At 35.6% G+C, this 25,372-nt stretch overlaps 1 pseudogene; it reads right to left on the bottom strand.

The window, feature by feature from the left end:
- Nucleotides 1–4,951: 4,951 nt before the first annotated feature.
- LOC112654017 (protein max-like) lies at nt 4,952–5,500 on the bottom strand (annotated as a pseudogene).
- Between the last annotated feature and the right edge of the window lie 19,872 nt (nt 5,501–25,372).

Raw genomic sequence — 25,372 nt, 5'->3', positions numbered from 1 at the left:
CAAGTAGTGCCATGACACTAGTGTCAAATGGTACTTGCTGTTCCAGTAGCAATTGCCAAGGGCTTGGCAACTTTCTTTCCTGCTTGAGCTCTTAAGAACTGGGTCCACTTGTTGCCTTGGAGAGGGAGAAGGACTTCACAATTAGGGCACAAATAAACAGAATAGGGAACCATATTTATCAATGAAAATCATTGGTTTTCTTTAATTTATTATTTCACATCTTCACTATTTTACTAGGTTGATTCTTTCTTTCTTTCTTTCTTTCTTTCTTTCTTTCTTTCTTTCTTCTTTCTTTCTTTTTTTTTTTTTTCTCCACAATAATGTTTTGGTCATATGCGTAGGAGACACATTGTTTGGGATTCCAAATAATAATGTTGATTTGATAAAACACAATGCTAGTCATGTGCAACGCCTAGTTAAATCTAATCTCTTTTTCTCCTACGTGAGAAAGAGTATCTGAGTATATGAATGAGAGAAGAAGACTTAAAGGGATAATCTTACCACCTCACTCATTTATTTCATAAAGGAAAACATTTGCTAACTCATTGTAGGTATAACAACTGCATTGCAATGATCCAGATATCAACACACTTAGGATGTGAGCTACTATGTATAAGACATATGTGAGCTGTGCATATGATTATAATATTGTTCTGCTTAAAATCCTTCAAAATCTTCATGTAAAATCATCATAATTCACCAGGTACAGGAAACCCTTTACAGTCTGTTCATGATTTATCTCCCAGTTTCTCTCCTTTCACATTCTCTCATGCTTTTCCAGCCCTAGGAGCAACTAGTCATTTTCTGTATCTGGAATACGTCTGTAATTTAGTTTCTGGTAACTTTGCTTGTGTTTCCCCCTCTGCCTGGATCATCCTTTCCCTATATACTGTACATACTCATCTTTCAAAGCTCAAGCCAAGAGTCATCTTCTCCATAACATCTTATGCATATACTGATAATTAATAATTAGTTTTTTCTTTTCTTGGTGCTCAAATAACATTTCTTATATCTCTTAATTAGAGCTTTTCTTCAATAATATCATTATTTGTTGATTAATTTACCTTTGATAGTACATAATGAAATATGGTAGGATTGGAGCTCATATGTGTTTTCTGTTGTATCCCCAACATGATTTAAAAGGTGTTTAATAAATGTCTGTTAACTGGATAACTAAATGGAAAACAACTATGTACTAATCTTAGACTCTATTATGAATATACAATGCTTATAAACAGGGGAATTCCCCCAAATACTTAACTGTGTATTCCTTAACAGTTAATAGGGATAGAAAATAATGTTGAGGACCAAGAAAGTAAATGATGTTATCTGAGGATCAGATATAATAGAAAATAGTATGGTTTAATGGAAAAAGCATGGTCTTGGAAATTGAACTAGATTTTCATTCTCTACTTTGAGTTGTGAGGTCCAAGGGTAATTGTTTTACCTCTGAAACTCATTGTCGTCATCTATAAATCGTGAACAATAATAATAAAGGAGTAGGAGATATAAAATGGTGAGTTCAATCTCTTGGTACATAGTAGATGATCATTAAATATGAATTCACTTCCCCTTTTCTGAAATCTTATGAGCTCAACATTTGAAGAGAATTAGTCCTGATGATGGAACATGCCAGGTTAAATCTGTCTAAAAATAGGGAAGTTAAAGGAAAATAGAGACTATAAGACTCTGTAGTCATTGAGTTATTTAATTATGAAGAGAATAAGATGAAATTTGTCAAATTTGATTTAGGCCATTTTGTAGGGCTATTTTAAAAATTCTTTTTTAATATTGGTGTTTCCTCAATTCAGTTTTATAATAGTCTAGGTTCAAATATAAAAAAATCCTAAAATTTCTAGACACGTTTTAGTATTTTTTTATTATCACACCTAGTATCTTTTGTTATTTCAGTAACTCCACACAGAAGCCAGTCTCTTTATAGTTTCTTCTTTTGGAAACTATCTATGTCAGCCTCCTCTATCACATTTATCTTAAACTTTCTGGTGTGTTATGTAAAACAATACTAGCACCTTCTGCTTGAAGTAGATAAAAATGACAGGATGAAAAGCTGACTATGAAAAAAAAAAGAACCCTGGCTCATTTGCAAAATAGTAAAATGTCTTCAGCTGCCTCAAAAATAAACATTTTGAAACAAAGCATACCTTTCTCCTATTTTTATACTGGATAATTTCCTTTGAGATCTGTGAACAGGGCTCATTATAAAATTAACACTTTTGGTAATTAATTGACTACCTACTTTATTGAGTAGTCTACTTGTTTGAAAAAATGGATAGATGGAACTATTCTTTCATTAAGAGATTAAGAACTTGAGTTAAATATTAAGAAATAAGTTATGATATTTAAAGAATTAAGAGAAAAAAGTTAAAAGATCACCTATATATGATCAACAATATACAGGCTTTATAGTGATGTAAATAATATTCAGGCCAATGCTATTCACCTGATCAGGAAATTGTCTTAGGGGTTCAGGATAAACAGGTATATTTTAATTATGGGAGTTACGAAACCCAATAGCTGTTCTCTTGATAGTAATCAGACAGGCTGTTCCACACTTATCTTTGTTTACCTTCACCAAGCTCTAACCTTGAATTTCCAGACTTTCCTAGAATATGGTCTTTTATAGACAAGGAATGTCAATAACACTATAATATCCAATATCTTTGGAAGTTTATTTTTAATGCTCCATACAATTACATTTCAAGGGAGGAATCTCTGGATCATCCGTAGAAAGAAACCATGAAACTTATTGTGTGGCTTAACACTTATTGAAACCTCATGTGCAGCACAATGTGACAGATACCCATTTCTCACTGCTAAATCTAACTAAAAACCCTAGAAATAGTGAACAACAAAAAGAGATCTCTGAAAACTTTTAGGAAGACAGAAAATTAGCTTGGGATCCCAGCATGAGAGGAACAGAGTACCAAGGTGTCTTACATCCTCTTATCAAAAGAAGAAGGTGACCAAGACCAGGTGTTTCCCAACACCCAAAACAGAACCAGAAGGCATTCCTAGCAGGCCCATTCCTCTCCTGGACTTAATGGGAGTTGTGCCTCAAGCACCCAATTAGACCTGATATAATCAGCAAGGGAGATTAATCTGGAGTTCCACCAATGATGATTCTCTTTCCTTACTGGCCCTGGGCCTAAGAGGTCTTTACCTGGTCTAGAGACACCAGAGAGGCTGCTGGGGAAGGGGTAGTGCAGGGCGGGGGAACCTGTAAAGATCACATCACAGCACAATATGTAGTCCAAGAACCAGTCTCCATTTCCAAAAGGCGGGAGTGTTGACCCTGCCACAACAAACATCCAGCCAAGTCTTCGTCTGTGTTCCGCCAAGATACACCAAGTGACTACAACTAGAGAAATGCTTTTTCCATCCTTACTCCCAGCAGTGAATAGGGAAACATCAGCAGCATCCCATAAACCTCATGGACCAAAATAATAGTGTGGAATATCTGAAAGCTAAGCTGTTGTTAGAACCCAAATCCACAAAAATAGGTCAAGCCATGTATGCCAAACCTAAGCATCTCACCCTGAATGCTGGTGGTAAATTCAGTCCAGCCAATCCAACAAGTGTTACCTTTAGCTGTTCCCAAGATTTAAAAAAAAAACTATGGATGATATAGATGAAAGAATTAGGTAGAGATCAACAGAAAAGTGGCCCATGAAAAGATTCATGCTCTATCCATGGAGCAAATGAAGAAAATACTGCTGAGTGAGATACTGAGAATTCAAGCTACCCATCCACCTCTAAATAGAAGCAAATAGGGCAGCCCGGGTGGCTCAGCTGTTTGGTGCCTGCCTTTGGCCCAGGGTGTGATCCTGGAGACCCAGGATGGAGTCCCACGTCAGGCTCCCTGCGTGGAGCCTGCTTCTCCCTCTGCCTGTGTCTGTGCCTCTCTCTCTCTCTCTGTGTCTCTATCATGAATAAATAAAGAAAATCTTTAAAAATAAACAAATAAATAGAGGCAAATACCACTTCAAAGTTTAAGTCAGTAATGCAATCAGTTTTTCATGGCAAGGAAGCAACTTTTGAAAAAGAGAGGCTTTCCAACACTCGATCTTATCAGAGGAACCAATGACTAGTGATGATTTTTTTAAAGATATGATCATTACTTTATGAATTCATGGCTTTGCAGTACCAACGTCATCAGAAAAAGGGACAGATCACTCCGATTCAAATTTCAGTAGCAGGAAATATATATTAAAGCCTCCCTCACTCCTGGCTCTCAATTACAGAACCTCTACCTACCCGATCCATCTTTCTTATCCCACCCACCCACTCCACCACCCCACCCCTGGAAGCTGCCACTTTACTACTGCCTACTGTCCCCCACACATACCACACATATCATGCAGCCCTTCCTAAAGCTGCCTGAGAGAAGAACAAGTGAAACAGGCCAAAGTCTCTGTGCTGCAAATCTATCCCCACCTGTCTTTATACGACAAACTTCTTGAAGGATCTGGTCCTTCAACAGGAGTGATAAATGGCTTTTTAGAAAAAAAAAAAAATCATTAAAAAGAAAAGAGATTAATTCTGATTACTTCAATCCAGTCATCTTCTTAAAGTAGAGCAGTCTACAGATTTACAAAGTCTGTCAAACAGAGGTGAGGATGGCCTGGGAGGGAAAGACGGAAGGGGCAAGAGTCCTCCTGTGGCCATGTGCCTGCAGGGCGGGAGGAGCTGGTGGGTGGTCAGGACACTCTATGCTCAGAGGTCCAGCCAGTCATCTGTCCTCCACAGAAAAAGCTGTCAAGCTGGGGTGTTTGGGTTTAAAAATCCCTGGCAGTAACAGGGAATCCGTGAAGGCAAACGTTTTTTAAAAATGGTAGATGTGGGGAAGGAAAATGAGAACTGTTGGCCAAGAGCTTGATGTAAAAGTAAAATTAAAAATAAAAAGGGAGAAAGAGGGGAAAGAAAGAGTCCCTTAAATATTTCTGAGGGTTCTGAGCATGAAGTGAAAGTCAGATGAGACAGTGGAGGAGACTGAGAGTTTGTGCTGACATCCCCTCTGGAGCTTCTTGCTGCTTTGGGGATTTTTGGGCTTTCACTCCAAACTAGAGTCTGAGCCTCCATCGAAGGCAGAGATGGTGCTGCCCTTGGCGTTGGTATAGACACTTTTGTCCAAGGAAGGGTAGTTGGTTGGCAGTTGGACACTTGACCTTGCCTTTTCCAGTGAATGGACTCGCTGCTCCAGAGGAGCATTCTTCCCCTTGAGGTCGTCAATGTCTTGCTGATGTGTGTGTGCTTTTTCCTTTGCAAACATTGAATATAGTCTGTGGATCTGTCTAGGATATGGGCCTGTGCCTGCTGTCCTCAGAGTGATGGGGTGGGGGTCCCACACACTGTGAAGGCTGTCTTCCGTGTATGCCCTATTTTTGTGTCGTGCATTATGATGAGAATGTGTGTCAGCGGCAGATGGAAACCTTGGTTGCACTTCATAGCTCTCCACCTCGATGTCATTGTTGTCGTTCATTTCTTATGGTCCAGGGAGCAGCACTGCAGGCATGGCGGGGAAAGGGGAGGGATGGAGGGGAGAGCCAAGTCAAGAATGACAACAAACTAAGCCCTCTCGACACACACAGACACTCACTCACTCACTCACTCACTCACTAGCTCTCTCACTACACACACATAACACAGGGGTGAGCACCACCTCCTCACTCCAGTAACAAATTCAATAACATTAGAAAATTGCATTTATTGTTGTTAATCCTGATGTGTGTTGCATCACCTTTGAGCAACTAATTTTCTTTAAATAGCAACCTAGACAACTTTGAAGAGACAAAAGAATAATCAGAGGACATTAACTCTGTCCTATTGAGCACTCAGGATGAGTCCAGTGTCAGTGTCAACCATAAACCAGTTCTCTTCTTAACTTTGTTGGTAAATAAGTACCACACCTGGTGCCGCTGTATTGTTCTGTGGTATTGAGAAAGGACAACATCACAGTGGATGTAAAGAACACCATTGAAGAAAAACTGGATAATTTTCCTTTTTTCTTCTTAATAAAAAAGAGAGCTGAAAGTTCACATTTATACCTCAATCTTGCTGAAAAGAGAAGGAAATCAGTCTGAACATATGTTTATTTAAAGCTGTATGAAATGTATGTCTATCTTTTAAACAAAAAGTAGATTGCTTGACTATGGACTCCCTGGGCCTTTACCCAGAGGACCACTATCTCCATTCTCACCAGAATGGCAGTTCCCTCCAGGGTGTGTTCTACTCACTTTCTTGCATCCTCCTCCCTTCCTTCCAAGTTACTTTCCCAGTCTCTGAGTTACTCTGACCTGAATACAGCTCTTTGGGATTCCTTGCAGACTGGCTATACTCTACTCATATAGGGATTTATCTATATCCATCACATTTTGTCATTTTCATACATATGGTGCTTTATTACACTCAGTTTTCTCCTCTTTATTTTGGTTTAATGAAACATCCTAAAGTGTGTCCTGTAATGCTGTCCAGTGAGCTGTCTCTTGCCACCCCCACCCCCACCCCGGGGCTGGCTACGTGATAGTATTCTCTTTTATCAATTACCATAATTTATTCAACTTTTCTAAATGACAGGTAGGGTTTTCTAATCTTTTGTTCTTAAAAAAAAATGCTGGTGTTAAAAAAAATGCTGGTGTTGATATTCTTAAGCTTACTTTTTCATGAATATGTGCAATTGCACCTACACGATATACTCTAAGGACGTTTTCTGGGTTGGATAATATGTCCATGGAGATGATGGTTGGTAATACTGAGTGCTTTACAAATATGTGGAATGGGTTACCTTATGCCAACATGTATAAGAATATTGCTTGCTTCATTGTTTTGAAATATTCAAAATGCTGATCTATAATCCCATATATCCTGCTGTATCCCCCCATGTTAGAGTCAACAAAACTATCGATTTTTTTAAAAATGGAATAAGTTGGGGAACAGCTCCATCTAAATCTCAGTCATCCGCAAAATTTTCAATATAGGTACTTGCTGTGCATTGTGACTATAGTATTTTCTTTTTTTTTTTTTTTTTTTTTTTTTTTTTTTTTTTTTTTTTTTTTATTGGTGTTCAATTTACTAACATACAGAATAATACCCAGTGCCCGTCACCCATTCACTCCCACCCCCCGCCCTCCTCCCCTTCTACCACCCCTAGTTCGTTTCCCAGAGTTAGCAGTCTTTACGTTCTGTCTCCCTTTCTGATATTTCCCACACATTTCTTCTCCCTTCCCTTATATTCCCTTTCACTATTATTTATATTCCCCAAATGAATGAGAACATATAATGTTTGTCCTTCTCCGACTGACTTACTTCACTCAGCATAATACCCTCCAGTTCCATCCACGTTGAAGCAAATGGTGGGTATTTGTCTTTTCTAATAGCTGAGTAATATTCCATTGTATACATAAACCACATCTTCTTTATCCATTCATCTTTCGTTGGACACCGAGGCTCCTTCCACAGTTTGGCTATAGTGGCCATTGCTGCTAGAAACATCGGGGTGCAGGTGTCCCGGCGTTTCATTGCATTTGTATCTTTGGGGTAAATCCCCAACAGTGCAATTGCTGGGTCGTAGGGCAGGTATATTTTTAACTCTTTGAGGAACCTCCACACAGTTTTCCAGAGTGGCTGCACCAGTTCACATTCCCACCAACAGTGTAAGAGGGTTCCCTTTTCTCCGCATCCTCTCCAACATTTGTTGTTTCCTGCCTTGTTAATGTTCCCCAATCTCACTGGTGTGAGGTGGTATCTCATTGTAGTTTTGATTTGTATTTCCCTGATGGCAAGTGATGCAGAGCATTTTCTCATATGCATGTTGGCCATGTCTATGTCTTCCTCTGTGAGATTTCTGTTCATGTCTTTTGCCCATTTCATGATTGGATTGTTTGTTTCTTTGGTGTTGAGTTTAATAAGTTCTTTATAGATCTTGGAAACTAGCCCTTTATCTGATATGTCATTTGCAAATATCTTCTCCCATTCTGTAGGTTGTCTTTGAGTTTTGTTGACTGTATCCTTTGCTGTGCAAAAGCTTCTTATCTTGATGAAGTCCCAATAGTTCATTTTTGCTTTTGTTTCTTTTGCCTTCGTGGATGTATCTTGCAAGAAGTTACTATGGCCGAAATCAATGCCCAGAAGTCAGTGGCATTTCTATACACTAACAATGAGACTGAAGAAAGAGAAATTAAGGAGTCAATCCCATTTACAATTGCACCCAAAAGCATAAGATACCTAGGAATAAACCTCACCAAAGATGTAAAGGATCTATACCCTCAAAACTATAGAACACTTCTGAAAGAAATTGAGGAAGACACAAAGAGATGGAAAAATATTCCATGCTCATGGATTGGCAGAATTAACATTGTGAAAATGTCAATGTTACCCAGGGCAATATACACGTTTAATGCAATCCCTATCAAAATACCATGGACTTTCTTCAGAGAGTTAGAACAAATTATTTTAAGATTTGTGTGGAATCAGAAAAGACCCCGAATAGCCAGGGGAATTTTAAAAAAGAAAACCATATCTGGGGGCATCACAATGCCAGATTTCAGGTTGTACTACAAAGCTGTGGTCATCAAGACAGTGTGGTACTGGCACAAAAACAGACACATAGATCAGTGGAACAGAATAGAGAATCCAGAAGTGGACCCTGAACTTTATGGGCAACTAATATTCGATAAAGGAGGAAAGACTATCCATTGGAAGAAAGACAGTCTCTTCAATAAATGGTGCTGGGAAAATTGGACATCCACATGCAGAAGAATGAAACTAGACCACTCTCTTGCACCATACACAAAGATAAACTCAAAATGGATGAAAGATCTAAATGTGAGACAAGATTCCATCAAAATCCTAGAGAAGAACACAGGCAACACCCTTTTTGAACTCGGCCATAGTAACTTCTTGCAAGACTATAGTATTTTCATTGGTATCAGTTGCCTGCTAAAATCTTAAGTGTTCAGTCATTATGGCTCTACCGGCCGAGTTATCCTATTCCCCATGTCTGTAAAATAGTCACTGTCTTCCTTGCCAAAAGACACAGTGAGTCACATGTGTTTTCTCATTCTTGGATATGTGTGTGGCCAGAGCAGCTCCATAAAATGACGCAGAACACAGGTTCTCTTTCATCATTAGTAAAGCATGCTTTAGTCAGAAATAGGTACGGTATATTCTGATTTATAAACATTACATCCTATAAAATATATAGTTATTTTCATCGCTTTCTTAAAAACATTATATTTGAAGGAGTTAAATCTGTATAGAGTGCCAATAGTCTCTTGTAGCCCCCAAATTAGTATTTGCCATATCATGTTCAGGAAATTAATATATTTCCAGGGTAAGGACACACTATCCAATAGCATTCTCCAGCACTTGAGCAATTTGAGATTGGTGCCTAGGGAAATATTAGTCAATTGCTTATAAAAGGGCTACCTGCAACGCCCAAAAGTCAAACTTATATATATTTATATTAAAGGGTTTGTGTTTGCTTGTCATTAGTTCGGAGTGCAATGGTCTTATTTAATGGGAGAATAAGTTCCTGTCAGTGACGTAAAAAAACAATAGTATATATATGAAACAAAGTGTTTTTGTTTGTTTATTTGTTAAAATTTGTTCCTGAATGTCCAGCTTCTAATAAATGGACAAAATTGTGGAAGATGGCAAACATTGTAAGCAGGAAATTAAACAGTTGAGATCCATGGGTATAATCATATAATCCACTGTCTCTTTTAATATCATAAAACTCACTTACCCTCTAAATTTGCTAATTGAAACCAGTACTTCCCTCTTTTTGAATTAAAATTTGTGCTGTATCCTATTTTTTTTTTATCATTTTTGTGTAAAATAGAGTGTCAAACCAGAAATTAAAATTTCTACCTAATGAGTTACTACTCAAATCTCTGAACATCTTTGAAATTGAAGCCACACATTTCCCTCATATGCAGAAAGACTGAAGATAAAGAAATGGAGCATGGCTTGATGTTTCTCTCATCTTGATCTGTTCTTAAAAATATTCTATACAAATTCTCTGAAATGTGTCACTGGAAAACATACCCATTTTTTGGCCAAACCATGGAGGGAAGGCTGATCCAAAAGCTCTGTGAAAGGAGCTAGCCAGCCTGTGACAAATGCTATAGATTTCTCATGAGAAGTAAGTGAATAATTCCCTGTTTTCCCGAACTAGAGGGGACATACATGACATAGATTATGTGCTCTGATTGGTTAGAACTTGAAGGAAAAAAACTCAAAAAAAATTTTTAATGATGAATTGACTTTCAACATACTGATTGGACAACTTGTAAAATTATCTACTGAGTGTTTTTAGGGATGAAATTCAGACCTAATTTCTTTTATGTTATCGTTCATTAAACTCCCTCTTCCTTTATCATGATGACTAGTAAGTGAATACATATTTTTCTCCCATCCCCTTCTTTAGTAATTAACTTACAATATGTGTAAAACGGGAATGAGTTCTCATGAATATTCTCATAATACCACTTGGAAAGATAAATTCCATGCTTTCAAAAATAGGTTTGAACTTTGAAAAGCTCAAGCATTCCAATTCCCAATTAAGTTACAGTAAACATCTATTAATTAGGAAACAAAAAAAAATACAGTATTGTAGCAAATTGAGCTTCTGTATCAACTGAAAGCTTACTCGAAACAGTTAAACATTCACAAAGAAGCAATATTTCTAAATCCTGTAAAAATGAATATAATCTGGATACAAATACCTGATGATAACTGTATCAAAAAAGAAAATTATAGGGCAATTTTATTTATGGTTGGTTATGTGAAAATTCCTAATGTAATATTAATGTACAGAAACTGACAGCTTGTTAAAAATGTAATTTTCATAAATAGGTGTTACTTTTTCCAAGAATTGAAGAATGTGTCAATTTTAGTATAATTTAAAACACTAATATTTTTTAAAAAATCAGATCATTTCTACAATAACTTAAAATTTAACATTTTGGATAAAAACAATGAGCAAACCATGGCTCTACAGATACTTTTTTTACTTTATAAAATATATCAATCTCAGCCCCAAAGCCATCATTATGCTTGATAGAGAATCATTTGGAGGCATGTGTATTACTGTAAAAAAAAATGACAAGGGTTTACTCTCATTGCTATTATGAAATATTTTATTTAGGTACTAAGCACACTTTAAAAAAAAAACTTAGAAAAAATAAACTAGATAAATCAATCAAATTTGCAGGTGATGCAATTGTATACTTGGAAAACCCAAGAGAATTAACTAAAAACCTAATAGAAATATAAAGGAATATTATAGGACATAGATTTGCAAAAACAATTGATGTAAATGAATAATTTTCATAGACAATATACTGGAAGAAATTATCAAATTCAAAATATCAGCATAATAAATGTTTCTAGGAATGTGCACAATGTGAAATGTGTAAGACTTAAAGGAAACAGATTTTAAACAGTATTGCTAACACAAAAGATGTCTTGAAAAAAGAAAGATATATTCAATAAGAAGACACATTACAATTAGTATAATTATTTTTAAGTTCATTCATAAAGTAATACAGTACCAGTTAAAATACCAAATACCAGTAGGCTATTTATTTATTTTTTACTGAATAAGCTAATTCTGAACTTTATGTGGAAAGACAACTAAAGAATAGTTAGAAAAGTTCTTAAAAAATAAAAAGATAACAAACCAAAAACAATGTGTACAACCTCACTTTGTCAGGTAATAAAACCTGAGTTTCTCTCTTTTTTTTTAACTTTTCTTTTTCTATCTTTGTTGAGATATAATTGACAAATAAAAGTTACGTATATTCACAGCACACAACTTGATGTTGTGATATATGTACATATTGTAAACTGGTTACCACAATCAAGCTAATTAACATATGCATCATCTCACATGGTCCTCATTTTTGTGTGTGGTGAGAACAATTAACATGTACTCTCTTAACAAGTTTCAGTTATATAATACAATGTGATTAAGTATATACCATGATGTACTTTACCTCTCCAAAATTTATTCAGCCTGAATAACTCAAAGTCTGAACTCTTTGACCAAAATCTTCTCATTTCCCCCACCTCTACCCCAGACAATTCCCATTCCAATTTCTGATTCTATTGAGTTTGACTTTTTCAGATTCTACGTATCAGTGAGATCACTCAATATTTGACTTTGTGTGCTTGGCTCATTCCACTTGGCATTATGTCCTCCATGTTCATTGCTGTTGTCACAAATGACAGAACTTCTTCTTTTTTCTTTTTTTATGGCTGAACATACTGCATAGAGATGCCATATGTTCTTTATCCATTTATTTGTCAATGGACAATTAGGTTGATTTCATATATTGGCTGTTGTGAGTAATGTGGTGATGAACATGGGAATGAAGATACATCTTTGAAGAAATAATTTCCCTTCTTTAGGATATGTACCCAGAAGTGAGATTATTGGATCATATAGTAGTTGTATTTTTAATTTGTTGAGCAATCTTCATACTGTGTCCATAATAGCTGGACCAATTGACATTCCTAACAGTACACAAAGGTTCCCGTTTCTTCACATCCTCATCAGCACTTGTTATTTCTTATCTTTTTGATTCTAACAGATGTAAGGTGATTTCTCCCTGTAGTTTTGATTTGCATTTTCCTGATGATTTATGATGTTAACTATTTTTCATATAACTGTTGGACGTTTGTATATCTTCTTTTGGGAAATGCCTATTCAGGTCCTTTGCCTGGCTTTTATTTGGTTTATTTGTTTGTTTGCTGTTGGGTTGAGTTCTTTTGTAGATTTTGGATATTAATCCCTTGTCAGATGTATGGTTTCAAATATTTTCTCCCATTTCATGGATTGTCTCTGCACTAAGTTGATTGTTTCCTTTACTGTACAGAAGCCTTTTAAAATGACATGATCCTGTTTGTCTGGTTTTGCTTCTGTTACCTGTGCTTTTGGAGGCATATCCAAAAATTCATTGACTATATGAATATGAAAAAACTTTTCCCTATCTTTTTTTCTAGTATTTTTTTTCGGTGTCTGGTCTTATAGTTATGTCTTTAATCCATTTTTACTTGATTTGTGTGTAGAGTGTGAGAAGAGTCCAATTTCAGTCTATAGATGTCCAGTCTTCCCAGGATTGAAGATGCTGTCCTTTCCCCATTATGTATTCTTGGAAGGTCAGTCAAAGATCAGTTGACCATAAATGCATAAATTTATTTCTGGGATCTCTGTTGTGTTCCATTGGTATGTGTACCTCTTTTTATGTTAGTAATATGCCATTTTATTGTTATAGCTTTGTAGCATATTTTTGAAACCAGGTAGTTTGATGCCTTCAGTTTTGCTCAGGATTGTTGGGCTATTTGGTGTTGGGCTATTTGGTGTCTTTTTGCTCAGGATTGTTGGGGTATTTGGTGTCTTTCATGATTCTATTTCATTTTAGGATTGTTTATCTTGTTTTCATGAAAAAATGCCATCGGACTATTGAGAGGGATTGCACTGCATCTGTAAGTCACTTTGGCTAATGTGGACATTTTAAGAATATTAATTCTTCCAATCCATAAACACAGATATTCCCATTTATCAATGTCTTCCTCAATTTCTTTCATTGATCTTTCATATTAATTTCTAATAACTAAATAGGTGCCATACTGGCACATAGGCCTATAGTGGCTGATGAAACAAAATAAAGACCATGAATAAACCTAGTAACATAAGATAATTTAGCACATAATTGACATGGTACCTCAGATCAGAGGGAAAAAATGGCCTATCTATTATATTGTGATGTGACAAATGGATTGACATTTGAATGAAAAAGAAATTAATATATGGTTCACACTGTAGGACAGGGCAAATTACAAATGAATCAAAGATTTAATCTAATAAGGAAGTTCTGTTTCTAAATCCTTCATCCATTTAAAAAATGATAAGTACGACTGCATTTTAAAAATTCATATAGCAAAAATTTATAAGCAAATTCAAAATTTAACAAATAAAAAAAACACACCAAAATTTAACAAATCATGAAAAGTATTTAATTTACTGTCAAATACAAAGTACTATTCTGTCTAATATGTAAAGAGTACCTACACATTTATAACAAAATAATTGGAAATAGTATAACCTTTGAGTAGTAAGTTTACAGAAAAGGAAAGAAAAATGGCTCTTAAACATATGGCAAGTTGCTTAAACTTGACTCTCATAAGAGAAAAACATATTGCAATAATGTTCAAATATCTTTTTTTATAAATTACATGATTAGAATTTTCTAAATTGTCTCAATTCTGTACCTGTGGAAAGACAGATACTTTCACACATTATTGGTAAAACCTCTGTGGATAATAATAATCACAAGTACATATACATTTATCTCAGCTATCCTACTTCTAGATGTTTATTCTAGGCATACACATGTACCAAAGATGATGTGTATAAAGTTATTTATGGTCCATCGTATGTACTAGCAAGATATTAGAAATGATATAATTACCCAGTACTTCTATGATAGAAAAAGTAGCAGAGCTATACAAAAGGATGAGGAATCTCTTTGTATATTAATATAGAATAATCTGCCCTATATATTGTTTAGTGAAAAAAAGGAAAAATACAGAATATCTGAATTGTGTGGCCCAACTGTCTAAAAGGTTGTAATATAAATATAGTCTATAATTGCTTTTATATAAAGGAATTCTGGGAGCATATCGAAGAAGCTAATAGCAGTACCACTTATGGTCAAGCATAGAGGGAAAAGTCAGTAACTAAGCAAATGGAGTTATGAATAAAAGGGAAATTTATGGCTATATGATTTTATATATTTTTGATACACTGTGGAAAGATTTTTACCTATGAAAAATCAATAATCTGGGGCACCTGGGTCGCTCAGTGGTTGAGCTTCTGCCTTTGGCACAGGTCGTAATCCTGGGGTCCTGAGATTGAGTCCAAACATTGGGCTCCCTGCATATCTTTCTAAGTCTCTGCCTCTCTATCTATGTCTCTTATGGATAAATAAATAAATTCTTTAAAAAATTAATAATGTATATAGTTAATAAATATGTAGTTAATTTATATAGTGCATGTAATTTCAAATGAAAGTCATGAATTGAAATACCTTAAAAAAAAGAAATATTTACCTTTGTTTCTATTTCTTTGGAACAATTTCTTCTCAGAGCCCTTTGTGTGGTAATTTTTTTTTTTTTTTATGATAGTCACACTATCATAAAGAAAGAGAGAGAGAGAAAGAGAGAGAGAAAGAAAGAGAGAGAGAGAGAGGCAGAAACATAAGCAGAGGGAGAAACAGGCTCCATGCACGGGGAGCCTGACGTGGGATTTGATCCCGGGTCTCCAGGATCACGCCCTGGGCCAAAGGCAGGCGCCAAACCACTGCGCCACCCAGGGATCCCCTGTGTGGTAATTTTTTATAGGTCACCTTTGGAAAAAGTTAACATAGGAAGTAGAATACCTGAATTTAAGAAAAAGTATCACCTCAATTAATTAAGCACGTCATCTTACCTTATAGAACCTCATTTCCTCATTTATAAATAGAAGGAGAACATCTAAGGACTAATCCAGCTTTTAGTATCTATACATATAGTAGAGCAAAATAAAATTAAGTCTTACGCTTTCTAAGCATCAGCTTTCATGACCTAGAACCCACTTCATTATAGGGAATGCAGGTGATGGTGGATGGACTCAAACTCTGGAACATCCCACCAACATTCTTTATATAAGATTCCATGGTACCAGTCAAAATTGATGCCATTTTTTTCTTAGAAGTTGCGTAAAAATCATTTAACATTAAATCCAATTATTTTCATTCTTGTACTCGAAGTGTATCACTCTGTTGGGAATATGTAAAAAACAGTGATGGTGGAAAATATGAATTTACTTTTCAGATGCTTCTGAATTGATAAAAGTCAGTATTTTTACTTATACATAATTGAAATTGATCTCTTTTCTCCATCAGCTATCTTTGTTTTTTCTATTTCATTGGACTAATGAACGAGATAGTATTGTGCACTGATGATAAGTCATTGATTGCTCACCTAGCCTGGGCTGTAATCAACAAGCAGTAACAATCATTCTCCCCCATTATGAGTCTTAAAAGAAAATGATTCTGGAATAATTTAATTTACATCCAGAAAGTGCCACTGAGGGTATGTAATGTTAAGAGTTCTAATAAGATGGAGAGTTTAGTGTGCTGTTCACATTTGCCCTCTTTGCTACTTAAATCCAGAATTCTTCAGATCAGTGAATCAGAACAAGGAAACAAACTGAGAAGTAAACAGATGCCTGTCAGAACTGTCGTGTTGTTTTCATGAGTTTGATCTTGTTAGAAAGTTTGACAATAAGAGGCTGAAATACATTGAAAACCAGATAAATCTGACAAATCAGTGAAATCACAAATTAAAGGGTATATTTTGATTATACAGCCATTATGCAGGTTAATGTATCTCAAGATTTTTAGGAATGTTATTTCTTAAAAGGAAAAATTTCAGTGATTATTTATAGGTAGTCTTTCAATATAATATATTTAGATATAGTTATTATTTTGAGCTAATGCAGGTCATAATTAACTGATACCTGCTTTTTAAATATCCTATCCACAGTTTACTAGCCATGTGTTTGACCTTGAGGAAACTCCTCCCCAAACTGTCAGGTCTTAGCTTGTTTATCTGTCAAATACAGATGATAATTTTTGCTAACTAATGTTGCCTAAAAGATTAAACAATATCATATCGTTTAAATGATTTATAGTATGCATGGCACACCTTAAGTAATATATAAAACTTAGTTACTAGTACATTTTATGAAATTGTTATTGATTCAGCTTCCATCCTGACAAAATTTACATGAAGGGTCTACAAGTACCTGTAAACAACATGCTGCCAACATTATTTCTACTCTCTTTACAAATGATAAAATATGCCATCTGGTATTGCTGGCCCATCTCTTTTTTTCCACTTATAAAAGCCTATTGATGAAAGGTGAGATTATTATTATTTTTTTTTACTATACAAGTTAAAATTAGATAATATATATCAACTTGAAAACGATGGTGAGGCCATCATCATGGTGGATTATATTTGCTGGCATGTCAATTATGAGTGGCAGGCACCAGATGGTTCCTTAGTCATTTGACAGAATTAATGAGCCTGCTCAGTGGCCTCACTTACTACTAGTGATGTTTTAGATTCCAAGGGAAGAATTCAATTGAGTGATATCCTTTAGAGTACCAACAACATGTTTCAAAGCAAAGGTTCTTAAACAGTGATTCATGAGTCAACCTGCTGCAGGATAATCAATCATTATTTAGAGTTAAAAAAGAATCACACAGTTTAATTTCATCTTCAAAGTCCTCTTTTGACGTAAGAACTATTAATAATTGTGAAAGTAGCAATAAAATATTTCTAAGAAAATAATTGTTAATTCTTTATGTGTCCTTACTGTACTTCAAGAATTGTGCTGATTTCCATTATTTATTTATGCATTTATTTATTCTTAAATGAAAAAAAAAAAACACTATGAAATAGACATAGTCTCACCTATTAGAGGGAGAAATTGAGACTAAAAAGTGATGTGATTTCTTCCAGGTCACACACATACTAACTGAACTGGGCTAGAAAAATTAATTTCTTATGAAGTCTTATTTAATAAGCTCCTTTTGTGTGCCCAGCTGTGTGTTGGGCTCTGGGAATAGAAAGCTAAATAAGAGGAAACCCCTGATCCTCAAGGTGTAGCTTTTATGCCACCTTCAATACAACAGGGCAAGGGGGACCAAATGAGGGATTTAAGCCAGAGTAGCATCAGTACCATTTTTGGAAGGTGAGTGGGTTGCTCATGACTGAAATTTATAGTGTTCAGTGACTTGTGCATTGAATATTTGATCAGCCCATGTCCTTAATGGCAGTAATGATTAGTTATATCCCACAACTAGAACCACGTCTGACTGACAGAGGGTCAGTAAAGAGTTGCTGAATAATAGAACAAAAGAATAATCTCCTCTACACTGAAGCTGAGCTAAGGAGGCTCCTGGACCCTCGGGGCCCAAACTCTTTCAACTTTTGGCTCGGGTTTCAAGAGTAACCTAATACTTTTCCTTCCATGATATAATCGCTTCAATATATCCTCGGCCTTTCCTCTTGCAGGCCTGTCTGCCTGATGACTGATCTAAATGGCATCCTCTGCATATTTAAAAAATTTTTCCAGAAGGTCTTTTTGACCCCATTCCCTCTGTTTTGTGTGAAAGAAAGCCTATTCATTGTTTCCACAGTTATGGAGTCCTTGCTTTTTTCAAGACTCATGGTAGGCCTGGTGAGAGTGACAGGCATAGGTTGAAAATCTCACTGGTATCATATTTTTTTAATCTTTTTTATTTATTTCTTCCTTTTTTCCTATTTTTAAAGTATGCTCTATGCCCAACATGGGGCTTGAACTCAGGACCCTGAGAAAGGAGTCTTAAGCACTACTGACTGAGCCATTCAGGCACCTCACTACTCTCATATTCTAATGAAAAAGACATATATATATATATATATATATATATATATATATATATATATACACATATATATATATATGCTGGGAAGTGAAAAATGCAGGCTTGTTGTATGGGAAAATATAATTAAACAAATTAAATTCATCAGACAATCTAGAAACAGTGTCCCTTAGAAGATTCAATATTCAATTCTTGAGTTATCTTTAAAAGCATAACATATTTAATTGTACTTGTAAAAGTTGTAAATAGTAAGATGGTCATGGGAAAGATACCTATGAAGACACCTCCTTTGGCCCACTTCAGATGCCAAATACAAAAATATCTCTATTTCTAATGTAAATTGGCAAAAATGGGGCATTGATATCCACAGCCTTCCACTCATGAATAATTATAGGGACAAGATGAAGCCAAATAATGCTTCTGATAATGATGATGATGATGATGATGATGGTGGTGGTGGTGGTGGTGGTGATATGCTAGTTATATTCTAAATTTACTCAGCAAATATTTACAGAAAATTTACTGCATGTTAGATATGGCACTAAAAGTTGACTTGCTCTTGGTCCTCACAGGTTTAATAATCTAGCAGAACAAAAATCTACTGACAAATAATAATTAATCTGTAGAATGAGTGATAGCATCTCTAAGAATGAAGTAGCAGATACTTGAAGCAATATTAAAAGTCAAATTAAAAACATTCCTTACAGAAGAAGTAGTGTGTATGAAGCTTTTGTGCTGGAAGGAAATAGATAAGGCTGTACAAAAAAAAAAAAAAAGACTAAGAATGCTCTTAAGTCCTCAAAACAAAAATAGTGCCTAAAGTAATGTATATAAATCTTTTATTCATTTCTACATGACATGATTCCTTTGTTTTCTTGATAATTTTTGTGAAGCTAATAAGGATTCTCAAATGGCATCACTCTAATGGTATCTCACAAGATAACACTGAAATTCAATTGTGAAAATTTTCTACATCTCACTCTCAATGGGCTTCTGGATCTTGAGATTCTGTGCCTAAATTATCAGTGTTATAATCTGAAAGAAAGTAGTGATAATATTTTAGATAAAGAACTCTGAACTTCAAAATATATAGGATATTATTTAAATATCCAAAAAAAGACATAATTTCTTATAGTGTTTCTATTTTCATTTAAGTAATATATACCTTTTCAGGATGCTTTTCTACACAATTAGTTTTTTTCTAGTGCTACACTCAGATTTTATATGACAAGCAACTCTATTAGACTATCAAGCTTTCAAGTAGAGCAGCACTGAAAAAATCTGAACAGAATGCAAAATGGAAAAAAACATCTTTGTGACAGCTAAAACATAGAGTTTTCACAAGAACATTTTTGGTATTGATTCTTGAAAGCAAAAATCATTTCCACAATGGGGAGATCCTATTGGCTATAGCGCTTAACAGCTTTCTTTTCTTCTCATTGCCAGAGTCTATCAGAATAGTTTAATATGAGGAGAAAAGATCTCAAAGAGAAAAAAATGAAAGTTAACCGAAATTGCTTGAGCTGGTTAAACATGTTTTTCTTTCTTTCTTTTTTTTTTAATGATGTGCAGTACTGCTAGAGGCCTTTTTTTCTTCATTTAATCTCAAATTATTACATAAAGCATTTGACATTTGCGTACTGTCTTTCCCTCAAATAGATATTTTAAGTTGTTACAAGAAAAAAGCAAGTGTATGTGGGTCTTCTGAGAAGAGAGGCCTTTAAAACCTCACTAACACTGTTATAAAACTGTAGTACAATGATATGTAGAGGGAGTCAGGATTCAGGCTTGAAGGAAATATTTTTAGAAAACTGTGAAGAAAAGATATTGAAACGGAGGAGAGGCAACTCTGAATAGAAATGAAAGATTTTTAAAAAAATGAAAGATTTGGTACCAGGGAGAAAGAAGATGATGATACCAAGGAAATTTTTAGAAATAAATAAATAAATAAATAAATAAATAAATAAATAAATAAATAAATAACAATACTCTTGTTATATCAAAACCGGAAAAGATTTAGCATGTTATTTTTGTATTTTGAGAACTAACTGAAAACATTGGAAAATTGAGCACTGCAGGGCGGTAGAACTTAGGAGAGGAGCCAAGGATGTTGTGATCATTGATGAACATTCCACTTGGGGAAGAAATGGGGCCACTGTCTCTAAGGCAAGAAGACCAAGATGGCAACGATATGAGGTTGGGGACATTGTACCATGTAAAGAGAGAAAGTAGAATTACCTGGAGTGCCATCATCAACCTTAAAGTAAATATATAATTGTGTTAATTAAATTAGGGCTGTTGTTTGTGATACACACCCATATGACAGATGATACCTCCCTGCCTTGGATAGGAGGTTACAATTTATAGACAAAACAGTGGAATTGTCAGTGTGAAAGCCTCATTTGATGTTTTGTCCTTCCTGTAAGCTGTGGAAAGAAAAGTTACTTTCTGTCTCCCAGAAGCAAATGGCAGGTGACTTGGGATAAAATAGATCAAGGTAGAAATCTCCCTTCCACCTCCTACTTCTGCAAATCATAAAACATCTCAATATCTTCATCTCTGCTATAGAACTAGGTATTTTCACGCAAACCAGTTAATGAGGTCAAGAATAGACAAGAGCTAAGGAGAATATCACTTTTATTAAATGTCAACTGTATCTGTCTTTCCCTTTTTATCCTGTATCATTCCCACTGCCTCATTTAGATTTTCATCTCTTTACCCTTAGATTACAGCAAGTCATCATCTCCATCCTTCCTGGTTATCTCTCTGAACAATTTTGTAACTGTGCTCATCACCAGCATATGCAAAATCAATCTCATTTTATTCTCAGTTCATTAAGCTGCAATGACTTCCTCAGTGAGTCAAACTACTCTGTATAGCTTGCAAAGCCTTCTTTAAAATTGTTTCCTACATTCCCAAACATTTTTTATTTCCAATTGTTAACTCCTGTGAATCCCGGCATCCTCTTTTTCACTTTCCCACATTATCTTTACCGTCTCCCCTGTCAGCTCCCCGATAATTTCACATTTTCAAAACTTTTTGAGGCATGGTTTGAGGTCTAGCTAATTCGATGAAACTAAATTTGAGTATCTACATTTAGATCCAAAACCATAAAATAGTATTTCCCCATTTAAAATTTTTGAGTTAGCTTGTCCCCACAAATAGATTTTAATTTCCCAGAAACATGGACTTTAAATTTCTTTTATCCATTATGGAGCCTACCAGAGTTCTGAGTATATGATCATCAGTTCAATAAATACTTACAGATGGGTTACATCTGAAGGTTTCAGATAGTTTTGTTAATATTAAAAGTGGATTGCCCTTGAAAGGCTGTTCAGCAGTAGGTTCTGATTAAAATAGTCTGCTCATTTACAACAAGGGGAGGTTTCCAGCTGATAGATTTTATTACCTGTTATTTAGACAATGCAAACACTGTAACAGGGAGCATCTTGTAAACAAAATTTGCCTTGACTATTGGGCATAACCAACTTTAACTGCTACTTTCAATCTCCCCTAAAGGCTCAGAGGGGAACTGAAATGTGAAGTGTTTAGCAGGGAGATGGACCAAAAATCCAGTTAGAGCAGAAAATGACTTGAGTTAAAAACAGAGAAATACAGAAACCATGCCAGCTGTAGGAATTATCTGCCCTGCATCCTTTCACACTTTCCATTCAGTCATGTTTTTGTGCCATACCTTTTATATCCTCTTACTTTTCAGTACTCACAAGTCTAAATGTAGCTTGCCACAAATCTTGTCCTAAACGAGAGGATTATTTTTTTTTTCAGTTTTCCATTAATTCAATCCATTTCTAGTTCGTATCATGTGGATAATCTAAGCCTGCCCACCTCCTTCCTTTGTCCCATCATCCAATTTAATTATAACTTCTAATCATAATTTATGGGTTGAGATTAAACAAGCAAATTTTAAAAGCATGGCAAAAGTCAATAGAATTCACAAAGTGGGAAGCCAGAGAGTCATCAGTGACTCAAGACATTAGCTTACCTTTTCCCTCTTTTCCAAATTATAAGAAATGGGCTGATGGAGCTATGACTGGACAACTTAGAGGTGCTACAGTGTACATTGAAAAGAAGATATGCCAGATGTATCTTGTGGATCACCTAAATTTTAAAAATAACAGAATTATAGAGTCAACTTCAAAAATAATCATGTTGAAACTTTTGAACAATACTATGTATGCTGCTTAAATTATTTAGGACTTAAGACTTAGTTTCTATAAGATATGGATAACTATATATGCCTTTGACCTTTATTATGATTGAGATATGTGAAAGTGACTTGTGAATTGCAATGTAAGTTTTATAAATGAATTTTATTTTATTTAAAGATTTTATGTATTTATTTGAGAGAGAGAGAGAGAGCACATACCAGCAGGGAGAGGGAGAAGTAGAATCCCTGCTGAGCAGGGAGTCCAACATGGGGCTCCATCCCAGGACCCTGAGATCATGACCTGAGCCAAAGGCAGACGCTTAACTGATGGGGCCACCCAGGAGCCCCTATAAATTAATTTTTAAATATGAAGTACTCTGATTCCTCAAAAGATTAAACATAGAAATACCATATGACCCATCATTCCATTCCTACAAGTATACACAAAATAACTGAAAACAGATATTCAAACAGATTTATACACCTATATTCATAGCAAAAAGGTAGAGCAAATGTCCCTTAACAGATGAATGGGTAAATAAACTGAGGCATATCTGCACAATGGAACATTATTCAGCCATAAAAACAGAGTAAAGTGCTGGTGCACATTACAATGTAGATAAAGATAACCCTTGAAAGTGTTCCGCTAAATGAAAAAGGCCAGACATCAAAGATTACATATGCTATGATTCCATTTGCATGAAACATCAAGAAGGTGAACCCAAAGAGGAAGAAAACAGATTCATGGTTGCTAGGGGCTGTTGGAAGATAAGCATGCTACCTTGCTTCAAGGCTATGGGCACACCTTTGTGGATAATAGAATGTTCTAGAACTAGATAGGAGAAGACGGTGCAACATTGTGAACGTACTAAATGCCGCTGAACTGTAGACTTTAAAAGTTGGCTTGAAATGTTTTCATATTGCACAGATCCTCTTGCAACTGATGGCATAATCCAGTTCAAGTCCTCTAATTTTTGCTTGCGCCCTCATCACTATTCTCTTCTAGTATCAATTCTACTAGTACTGTAATTACCAACTCAGAGATCTATCCAACATCAATATCTGCTTTTGTTTTTAAGTATGGCCATGTTAATTAATTGATTTCAAATAAGAACTAGTCCACAAAAATTTAAAATAAAGATTATAGCTCTCCTGTGGGTTACATTTGAATGCAGTTCATGTTGCGTTTGCACATCTTTTTTGCAGAAAAACCTACATGCTTCGGTTTGTATTCAGCATATCCGCAGCTTTAAATCGTTGGCAGGGAATAGCTATTTAGCATCAGTCATTTTGCACAGTTTATAACATAATGATTATACTCCACCCCAAAGGACAGAGAACTATTTTGCCAAGAATGGAAGTGGGCTCCTATTTATCTTTAATGGAGAAACGGGTTCTGTCTTAAAAAGCAGCAGAAAAAAAAGAAGTAACAGTCATGGAGGGTCGAAATTGGCCCAATCTGTGATAGCCTCACTCAGGCATTGCTTTTTGCCTGTTGAAGCAACTAGTGAATCACCTCTGAGAAGTCTAATTAAGATAATCTGAGCCCTGTAACTGGGATACTAAGCAGATGGTAGAACTAAAGATGTGCTGAACTAGCCATAAATAACCGAGACAGGGGAGAAAGTGCAAGGGGGAAGTTCACGCTAGTCCCAGCAGTGTGTGTGAGCACGCGTAGTCGCCAATATGTTAGCATATGCCTTTAGCATTGCACCTTCACAAATGCACATTGTGAGATATATGACATTATCCTTGGAAGCTGAGCATTTTAGATGCTATAAAGATAATCTATAAAATGTAGCTAAGCCTTATGACACAATAATCTATTGAGGAATGATATAAGAGGGAAAGCATATAAACGAAATAGACAATTGGAAGGCAACATAAGGGTTCATAGTCCCTATGAGCAGTAAATTGATAGTAGTAATTTGATTATATCATTTCTCATCATAAAGACAATATTCACTGTCGTTGCGAAATCTGTTTCTCTTTCTGTGTGCTGGGCCTTCCAACAGAATGGAACTCGACTGTGATGAGAGTTTAAAACGTTAAAGGGGGAAACAGGCCTTTGCAGGTATCCTGCCTAAACCATACAATAGCCAGGAACGCTGCACGACAAAAATCACATGGCATTGTGCTCACAGAACATGCACTCCCAGAGCAGGTTCCTCGGTCTACACTATCAGCAATGACGTGCAGCCAAATGCAGCACGTCCAGGCCTCCCTGGGGAGAAATGGGTGAAGTAGAGACCTCAGATCTGCTGTGAAAATGCAAGTGATCAGGAAACTAGGGTATACATGAATAATGCAGTCAACCTCAGTTTCTTCTGTATTCCTCTGTTTCCTCAACATGTATCACAAATAGTGATGAGGTTTGATTATCAAACTGAACAACACATGTCATCTGCTGAAGGGTATCCTGACAGTCTGATCTAAAGACAGTGCTGGCTTTGGTGACACAAGGCAAAAGCAGACAATGAAAAGTCATGGGACTCCAGAGGAATAGTATTCAATATTTTTTCTCTTCTCTCAAAAATACTTCCTGCACAAACCCACAGTCTTGAAGGAGCAACAGCGATCTAAAGCAACGGGACAGCAAATTTTAATCGAACCATCGGAAGGGATACAGCCTCTTATACCTGATGCTCACCTACACCACCACTGGGAACACCTCCATCAGGTTTTCTCACCTTTGTTTCCCTTG

The sequence above is a fragment of the Canis lupus genome, chromosome 3 (genome assembly GCF_003254725.2).
Source record: "Canis lupus dingo isolate Sandy chromosome 3, ASM325472v2, whole genome shotgun sequence".
NCBI classification, from domain to species: Eukaryota; Metazoa; Chordata; class Mammalia; order Carnivora; family Canidae; genus Canis; species Canis lupus.
Note: the sequence above shows the minus strand (reverse complement) of the source record. Positions and strands in the feature narration are given on the sequence as shown.